This window comes from Elephantulus edwardii, unplaced genomic scaffold, assembly GCF_000299155.1.
Source record: "Elephantulus edwardii isolate Elephantulus edwardi_28Jun2011 unplaced genomic scaffold, EleEdw1.0 scaffold00379, whole genome shotgun sequence".
NCBI lineage: Eukaryota > Metazoa > Chordata > Mammalia > Macroscelidea > Macroscelididae > Elephantulus > Elephantulus edwardii.
The window spans coordinates 1,139,153-1,148,428 of record NW_006400129.1 but is presented as its reverse complement, the minus strand read 5'-3'; the positions used below and the strand labels follow the sequence as shown (position 1 = coordinate 1,148,428).

The 9,276-nt window shown below is 40.3% G+C and overlaps 1 pseudogene across 1 annotated transcript in view; it reads left to right on the top strand.

The window, feature by feature from the left end:
* The window catches only part of LOC102868519, a 211,929-nt pseudogene that overhangs the window by 108,011 nt on the left and 94,642 nt on the right, over positions 1–9,276 (top strand). The window contains exons 9-10 of the transcript XR_439035.1: positions 7,312–7,383; positions 8,075–8,220. The product of XR_439035.1 is annotated as an uncharacterized LOC102868519 (transcript). The remainder of the gene's footprint in view (positions 1–7,311; positions 7,384–8,074; positions 8,221–9,276) is intronic.

Below are 9,276 nucleotides of genomic sequence, written 5' to 3'. Positions count from 1 at the left end.
TTTAAGATGATAAAATTTGAGGAGTCTCAAAAAAAAAAGACTAATGTGCAAGCCATGATCTTTTCAGCCATTTGTTATGCATCTGAAAGTTGGAGAGTGACTAAGAATGAGAGAAGAATAATTCATGGTTTTGAGTTCTGATGGTGTACTTCCAAGAGAACAAACAGGTATCTTGGAGAAGTTCAGCCAGTGTTCCTTGGAGGCAACGATGATGAAGCCTCTTATCACATGTTGTTAGAAGAGGCCTGTCATTGGAGAAGGATATTGTGCTTGGAAAGTTTGAAGATCAATGAAAGAAAAGAGGTCCTTCAGTGAGATGGACTGACACAACAAAAGGATCATGTATATAAGAGTTGATGACAAGAGAGGGCAAGGTTCAGATCCATTGTTCATGGGTTCCCTATGAGTTACAGTCAGCTGGACGGCATCTAACAACATCATCATCACCTAGATTAATATAGAACACTCAAGTGACCTAATGATAAGGACTTGTCCTGCTACCTGAAAGGCAGGCAGTTTAAATTCATCAGCTGCTCTGCATAAATGGATAAATAATCTATGCAATATACTGCCTTTGAAAATCTGCTAGAAGATCAGTTTTGAATCTATTCCATCTTGACAGCACAAAACAATAAACAATATTAAGGTTAATATATTTACTACATTTAATTTTTTATTATGATTTCTAAAAGAGAAAACCAAGCATAAGTTGTTCCTACCTAAAGGGTTATTGTATTACATGTTGTAAGGAGAGACAAGTCTTTAGAGAGGGACATCGTGCTAGGCAGAGTGGAGGGACAGCGCAGGAGGGGAATACGCTCTGTGAGGTGGATTGATTCAGTGACTGGGGTAATTGGGATGGGTGTGTCCGAGGCAATGAGATTGGCACAGGATAGAGCAGGGTTTAGGGCTGTTGTACATAGGGTCGCTATTAGTCGCAAACGACTCGACGGCACATAACATCAACAACAACAACAATGTGAAGGAAGCAGGGAATTTCTTTGTTTTGTGAGACAGTGCTGAGAAAGAATTATAGAAAGAATTCAGGGATAAATGTTTTAGATCTGTATTTCATTGTTTTAGTAACAAGGTGATCTCTTGCTGATACAGTGATTTGCTGATATGACCTCTGTAAACTTACAGTACAATTATTGCCTTTGGATTTAGAGGTTGTGCTCTGGTAGCTGTTTCATAGCAAGTAGTGCTGCCTGCCCAGATACCTTCTTCTCAAATCCATTAGGGCGTCTGTAGGAGAAAAATGATCAGTCTCTATCCAATGCCATTTGGTTTCTGAGGTGGCACTGGTCACCTCTAACTCTTTTTCTTGAGTGGCAAGGTCTTTGTTGACCTCAACTATTTGAGAGGATTTTCACAAATTGCTCTTATTGGGCTGTTAAGAATCCTCACTTTGGTTCCTTTCTTAAATGTCAGAGATACTGGCTTGACGAGATGGAGTGAAGGTCTTGGAAATCTAACTCACTGATGCTGAAATCACTTAAGGGCATTATTCACCTTTGTGACTACTTTGAGAACAACGAGTGCTGGGGTTCTTTAACTGCAACCAACCTTATTATTTAGGACTCCTTTACAGAATTTTCTTGTTCTTTGTAGAACAACTGATTTATATAGTATATTGAATCAAATTGGGAATCATATTACCATTTTTTATATATTGTGTCAGGAATGTTAATGTGTAGTTAGTTATTTAGAGACTTACTTTTTCTTGTTTTTGTTTTTATTGTACAATATTCAAGTATACTTATAATCACAGATATGTATGATACTACTGCAGATGTGCTCACGAAGTTGTGCCAAGAAATTTGGAGGACAACCACCTGGCGAACTGACTGGAAGAGATTTATATTTATTCCCATTCCAAAGAAAGATGACCTGACAGTGTGGAAATTATCGAACAATGTCATTGATATCACACATAAGCAAGATTCTGCTGAAGATTATCCAAAAATGACTGGAACCGCACAGCAACAGAGAACTACCTGATGTGCAGACTGGGTTTAGAAGAGGCCATGGTACTAGAGATAGTATAACTCATGTTAGATGGATCTTGGCTGAAAGCAGGAAGTACAAGAGGAAAGTCAGCGTTTCATTGACTATGCAAAAGCATTTGACATTCTGGATAACAGCAATCTGTGGCTGACTCTGAGAAGAATGGCAATCCCAGAGCACTTGATCATGCTTATGCAAAACCTATAGTTGGACCAGGAGGCACTCATCAGAACAGAGCAAGGAAACACTACACGGTTCAAAATTGGGAAGGGTGTACACCAGGGATATGTCCTGTCTCCATACCTTTTCAATCTATATGCAGAACAGATTATCCAGGAGGCTGGGCTGTATGAGGAGAAATGTGGCATTGGGATTGGAGGTAGATCCATCAACAGTCTGCATTAGGCAGATGACACAACCCTGCTTGTTGAAACTGAGGAGAACCTGAAGCGCTTGTTGCAGAAGGTCAAGGACTGCAGCCCTCAATATGGATTGAAGCTCAACATCAAGAAAACAGATTCTCACCAATGGACCACTTGGCAGCATCATGATAGATGGAGAAAAGATCAAGATTATTAACAGCTTTAGTTTGCTTGGCTCCACAATCAACACTCTTAGCACCAGCAGCCAGGAAATTAAAAGACTAATTGAACTGGGAAAGTCAGCTATAAGAGAGTTCTTCAGAGTACTAAATATCGTCAGTGTCAGTCTGGAGACAAAGGTGTGCCTGATCCAGGCCCTAGTCTTCACAATTACTTGCTATGCATCAGAGAGCTCGATAATGACTAAAAAGGGCAGAATTGTTGCGTTTGAGCTGTGGTGCTAGAGAAGAGTCTTGAACATACCTTGGACTGCCAAGAAAATAAATATGTCTGTTTTGGAGAAGGTGAAACGAAATTTTTCTTTGGAGGATAGAATTTTGAAGCTCCATCTTACATACTTTGGGTATGTGGCCAGGAGTGACTGATACTTGGAGAAGGACATCATCATGCTTGGAAGGGTGGATGGACAGTACAGGAAAGGAAGACCCCAGGTGAGGTGGATTGATACAGTAACTAGGGCAGTGGAAGTAGGTATGTATGTCAAAGGTTGTGAGATTGGCTCAGGACAGGGCAGGCTTCAGAGCTGTTGTACATAGAGTTGCTATGAGTCGCAGGCGACTCCATGGCTCATAACAACATATATCTATCTGTTTACTTGTCGTTGTTGTTGTGTGCCATGGAGTTGCCTGCCACTCACAGCGACCCTGTGTACAACAGCCCTAAAACCTGCTCTATCCTGTGCCAATCTCACTGTCTCCGACACACCCCATTACCCCACTCACTGAATCAGTCCACCTCATTGAGGGTCTTCCTCTCCTGTGCTGTCCCTCCATGCTCGCAAGCATGATGTCCAAGTACTGATCCCACCATGCAACATGTCCAAAATATGTCAGATGAAGCTTCAGAATTTTTGCCTCCAAGAAGCAGTCTGGCTTCACTCTATTCAGGACAAACTCGTTTGTCCATGGTATATTCAGTACTCTTCTCCAGCACCACAGCTCAAAGGCATCGATTGTCCTATCATCCCTAGTCATTGTCCAGCTTTCTTACAAAGGTAAATATCAGGACATTTTGAATCAGAATTGTAATTGAACACATTTTCATTACTTTTGTTCAGAGCAAATGCAGATACTTTTGAAAAGCAATGCTCTGTAACTTAGTAACTTCACGTATTCTAAGTATAAAGAAAATGCAATTTTAGAAATTAAATTAATCCATGGAAGTGCATCGTGTAATCTGAATGTTCTTTTTTTATTTTTTTCTTATTAAAATCAGAATACCAGAGGATTATCTATCTGTGTTTCGTTGACTATGCAAAGGCATTTGACTGTGTGGATCACAGCAAACTGTGGCCTAATCTTAAAGAAAATCAGAATCCCAGAACACTTGATTATCCTCATGTGCTACCTATACTTGGACCAAAAGGCAGTCCTCAGAACAGAGCAGGGAAACTGCATGATTCAAAGCAGGGCTATGTAAAGCGAATCTGAATCCTTCATATCCTGTGCCATCTTCACACTTCCTGACACACATTTTGGTAGTCACTGTATCAGTCCCCCTGGTTGAGGGTCTTCCTCTCTTTTCCTGACCCTCCACCTTTCTAAGCATCATGTCTTTCTCCAGGGAATAGCCCCTCCTAGCAACACACCCAACAACCTCTTCAAAGGACACCCCAGCTGAACCTTCTCCAAGACATAATTTTTTTTTTTTGGCTGTCCACGGGATGTTCCGTGCTCTTCTCCAGCACCACAGTTCAAAGGCATAAATTCTTCTCCTGTCATCTTTATTCATTTCTAGCTCTCAGATGCATAGCAAGTGATTGGAAAGACTATGACCTGAATCAGGAGTACCTTAGTCCTCAGGCTGACACCATTGCGCCTCAGTAATTTGAAGAGATCCCTAACTGCACACTTTTCTAGTGTTGTGCATCTTTTTATTTCCTGACTGCTTGTACCAAGTTTGTTAATTGTGGATCCAAGCAAAATGAAGTTGTTGACAGTTTCAGTCTGTTCTTCATCCATCAGGATGTTGCCTATATAGGCCCAGTGGTAATCTTTGTTTTCTTGACATTGATATGGAATCTATATTGAAGGCTCCATCTATCACTTTGCTTGGCTCCACAATCAACATTCTTTCTTGGCACCAGCAGCCAGGAAATTAAAAGACACATTGCAGTGTTTGCTGTTAGGGACCTCTCCAAAGTACTGAAGAGCTATGATGTCAGTCTAGAGACCAAGGTGTGCCTGATACAGGCCATGGTCTTTGCAGTCACTTGCTATGCGTCATAGAGCTGGACAATGACTTGGAATAAGAGAAAGAGAATTGGTGCCTTTGAGCTGTGATGTTGGAGAAGAGTTAAATATACCATGGAGTGCTAAGAAAATGAACAGGTTCATCTTAGAGATGAACCTAGAGAGGCTTAAACCTGGCTGCTCCTTGTAGGCAAGGATTCTAAAGTTTCGTCTGACATATTTTGGACATGTTGCAAGGAGGGACCATCCTTGGAGAGGGATGTCGTGCTTGGGAGCATGGAGGGACAGCGCAGGAGAGGATTGATTCAGTGCCTGGGATAATCGGTGGGTGTGTCAGAGACACTGAGATTGACACAGGATAGAGAAGAGTTTAGGGTTGTTGTACATATGGTTGCTGTGAGTAACAGGTGACTCGACGGCACATAATAACAACAACAGCAACATTTCTTCAAGAAATAACAACCTTCTGTGTGGAGTGCACCTCATTGGCAAGAAGACAAATATTCTTACCACTGGACGGAGAGGAGATTGAAAACTGTCAGTAGCTTAACATCCTTGATACCAGCAGCCAGAAAATAAGAAAACACATTACACCAGGAATATCTGCAGTTAAGGACCTCTACAAATTATTGAGGAGTAATGATATCAGTTTAAGAACGTAGATGTGTCCGATTTAGGCCATGGTCTTTCTGGTCACTGGTTCTGAAAGCTGGACAGTGAATAGGGATGACAAAAAAAGAATTGACTCTGAGTCGTGATGTTGGAGAAGAGCACTGAACATGTCCTGGATGGCCAAGAGAACAAAAGTCTTGGAGGGTGTAGCTGGAGTGTACTCTTTGGAAAAAAGAATGATAAGACCTCAGCTCACATTGTGCATGTTGCTAGGAGGGGCTATTCCTTGAAGAGGGACTTGATGCTGGGAAGGGTTGAAGGTCAGCAAAGGAGAAGATGACCCTCATTTAGGAGGATTGACAGGGTGACTGCCGCACTGGGCATTGTGACACAAAAAAGTGTGTCAGGATGTGTGAGGATGGAATAGGATAGAACAGAGTACAGTTCTTTTGTTCATAGAGTCGCTATGAGTCGTATTTGATGGTACCTAAGGGGAAGGCCCCCTATGAAGTGGATTGATTCAGTGACTGGGATAATCGGGATGGGTGTTAAGGAGACATTGCGATTGGCACAGGACAGGGCAGAGTTTAGGGATGTTGTACATAGGGTTGCTATGAGTTGCAAGCAACTCGACGGCACATAACAATAACAACAACACCAACATTTTTTACTGTTTCTAACTTTTGCATTGCTGTCAGTATTGTTCTGTTGATTATATGTTCAGTCAAATTTGGACTGCAAAATTTGATAAAAATTCTCTATTTCTCCCTCTCTAGCTCTAGATGTAGGAGTGTATATTTGAATAATAGTTGTGTTATCAGGCCTTCCTTGTATGCGTATGGGTAATACTCTATCATTCACAACATTGTATTTCAGGATTGAAAGTGAAATAGACTTTTTGAGTATGAATGCCACAGCATTTTTCTGGTTTTCCTTCCCAGCATAGTATACTTTATGAGTAACTGATTCAGAGTGGCCAAAGGTGACCCATCTCATCTCACTAATGACGAGTGTGTTGATGTTTATGTGTTCTACTTTATTTTTAGCAATTGCTAGTATTCCAACATTCAAGCTACATACATTCCATTTCTAATTATTAAACGGTGTTTGTCATTGTTTTTCTTCATTTCAGCTGACTTCCAGTCTGGGCTTTAGCAGTGCACTGTTATAATTGTTGTGTTAGGGTTTTCAAAAGCCTGCTATTTAAGAAGTGCCTGGCCAATCCTGTTTTTCTGTCTGTGTTAATCTGGGATCTCTTCTAAGACCTGTCTACCATGGGAAACCATTATAGCATTTGGCACAGCTTTCAGAATCACAGCAACCCAGCAGTTATCTTAGTACAGCTAACTGAGAGACAAGTGCTTTGCAATTAGCAAAGTGTTTAGCCCAGACTAGAACAGTGTTTAGCCCAGACACAACAAACTACTAATTTAGTTTGTAACTCTAATAGCAAATCAGTCTTCACGTCAGGCCTTGGGTCTGCTGGAGGACTTTTAATCACAAAGACCCTCCGTCTGTGTCCTGGTCTTAATTGGTTTAAGCAGAAGGCTTCCAGCCCACAACTTGTTGTTATTGAAATAAAAACGACCAATCAACTTACTCCTAATTGTTAATTAATTAAGAAAGACCAAGAAATTTATGCCTAGTTGTGAATTAAGCCAAAAGAAAACAACTTACCTTCTGTAATCTGAATGCTTCAAACAGGAGACTCTTAGGTAGGAACTAAGGGACTTTTAATCACAGAGGCACCCCCTACCAGTACCTGGTTTAAACAGGCTTCCAGCCCACAACTGATTGTTAATGCAATGGTTAGTGATGCATAAAAAGAATTCTTAGGAACAGGATTAATAAAGTGATCGTCTATTTGGAAGTACTTTCTAATACTGATTTATTTTCAGGTCCTTCAGCAGCTTTTACATCATTGCAGAAAAAGCAAAGAGAAAGTTCTTCTTTTCTCTTTTTCCACCAAGGTGAGTTTTCCCTGACATCTGTACTTCATTTGCCTAAGCTAATAATGGAATAAAGGAACATAGATCATAGAAAACTTCACCAGATTCCAGCCACATTTTTTTCTTAAAGACACTGTAGAATCTGATAAGTGAGATGTGTAACGTGACCCATTCTATCAACAAAGAAAAACAAGTCCAGTCTATCAACAAAGAAAAACAAGTCCAGAAAACCCTATTTTTCTTAATGCTTTTGTTACTAATAACAACAACTATTCTTCAAGACATTTTAAAAACTTGTAAAATACTACGGATAAAATATGCTGTTGTTGTTATGTGCCGTCGAGTCGTTTGCGACTCATAGCGACCCTTTGTACAACAGCCCTAAACCGTGCTCTATCCCGTTGCCTCTGACACACCCATCCCGATTTCCCCAGGATAAAATATATTTATGCATAATTTATTCAATAATTTTTAATTTGCTTTATGTCTTTTAGCTTAAAATGTGGACAGGTGGGTGGTTTTTAATTAGAAAAATCTTTTTCTTAAATTCAAAGATTGCTCAAAGTTATTTCAGGATAATAAGTAGAAATTGAAATGTCCATTGCTGTAATAGATACAAGAAATGGGAGCAGCAAGCACCTAATAACTCTAATGATAGGAAATGCGTTCAGCCCAGTATTGCTGTCTGCCTGTCTTCCTGTGTATCCTCTAGTTGCTGGATGTGCTGCAGCAATACTGTGTGGCAGCTGGATTTGATTTCCGACGACTTGATGGGAATACAAAATCAGAGGAAAGAATCAAGATTGTCAAAGAGTTCAACAGTACACAGGACTTTAATATTTGCCTTGTTTCCACAATGTAAGGAAATAAAATATGATAACTTGGTATTTATCATATTGTTTTTAAGGGATAAAATATTTTTAAAAATCATCACTATTTTTAATGGTTATTGTTATATTTTTGTTTTATTCCACTTTACGGAAAATTGGGGAAAATTCTCATACTCTTGACTAAATAATGTCTCTAGTTTTACCTGCACCTTTTTTCACTGCACTTCCCGAACCCCTAACTTCTTACAAAATCACGCATTTCTGTGTGCCTGGAACTATCAGGCTGTATCCTGCAGCATCTGACACTACCTGTAAAAAGTGCAAGGGCCACCTGGAGAGCACCATATCTGACCTTTACCATCTTCACAAAGGGAAACTTTCCTTGTCCATGCCATCATTAACATAAGAACAATTCCCATGAATTGTGTCTAACACAAGACATATCCTTCGTGCACTGATACCTCTTTCTATTCTTCTCAACACAGTTATTACTGTTTTGGTGGTTCAACAATCTGATGTGATAGCTCGCAGACCGCACAGAACCATATTGCGGAAGTTACACCTTTCTAATCGAAATTAATAACAGAATACAGGCAAGACTAGTCCCGAAATGTGCACACAGGCACATCAACATCAAGCCTAGTGAATCTTAGTGTTCCCAAGTTCTCAGTCCTGCCAATACTGGTTTCCCCCTCCTACCTCCGAAGGTCTCCTCTCCTCCCCTTCCCTGCTCTCCCCTCCCCTCTCCCTCCCCCTTGATTCCTTCCCCTCCCTTCTTTCCCCTCCTTGTCTGTCATGTCTACTGTCTTGAAGTGTATCCTACACTTCATTGGATTGTGGGAGGTCTCTTTCCTCTTCTGTTGGGGGAAGAATTCTCATTCTTATTAACATATTTGTTCATTCTAGGGATATAGTAGGCTCTTGGGTCTTTAATATTCATTCTGTGCATACAATTCAGTTATATTTCATAATCTGTCAAAATAAATTTAGCATAAAATCTAGATATATATCTAAATATTATAGGAAGGTATGGTGTGAAGGCTTAATGTACTTTGATGTTGCATAGCAAGGTGGCATGTATTTG